Here is a 381-nt window from a genome sequence, read left to right as displayed (position 1 = left end):
GTGTAATTTTTGTCCTTCTATTTTTTTGTCTGACTCAAAAATGCTTTCTGACTTTTTGCCTGGCTATTTTACTGTTAATGCACTTATTTCTATTTTTCGATGAAGAATATAACACCTAAGACATATGATGGGTGATTTTTCACGGAATGGCAAGACGAAAATAGACGAAATACTTTTTAGTCGGTTTAAAAGTGAGTATCTCAAAGTGAGGGAATATAACAAAATGGTATATAGAGCACAAAAATGATCCAAGGTTATGACAGCACCCAGAGCTCAAAACTATGGCAGCCATTCGTTAGAATTTATGTCCTGTTTATAAATGGTCTACACAAATCCTGTTGAAAAACAAGGGTGTTTCCTGAGTGTAATCTTCGACAACAA

Source organism: Aplysia californica, unplaced genomic scaffold (assembly GCF_000002075.1).
Source record: "Aplysia californica isolate F4 #8 unplaced genomic scaffold, AplCal3.0 scaffold00247, whole genome shotgun sequence".
NCBI lineage: Eukaryota > Metazoa > Mollusca > Gastropoda > Aplysiida > Aplysiidae > Aplysia > Aplysia californica.
This window is presented reverse-complemented; position numbering follows the sequence as displayed.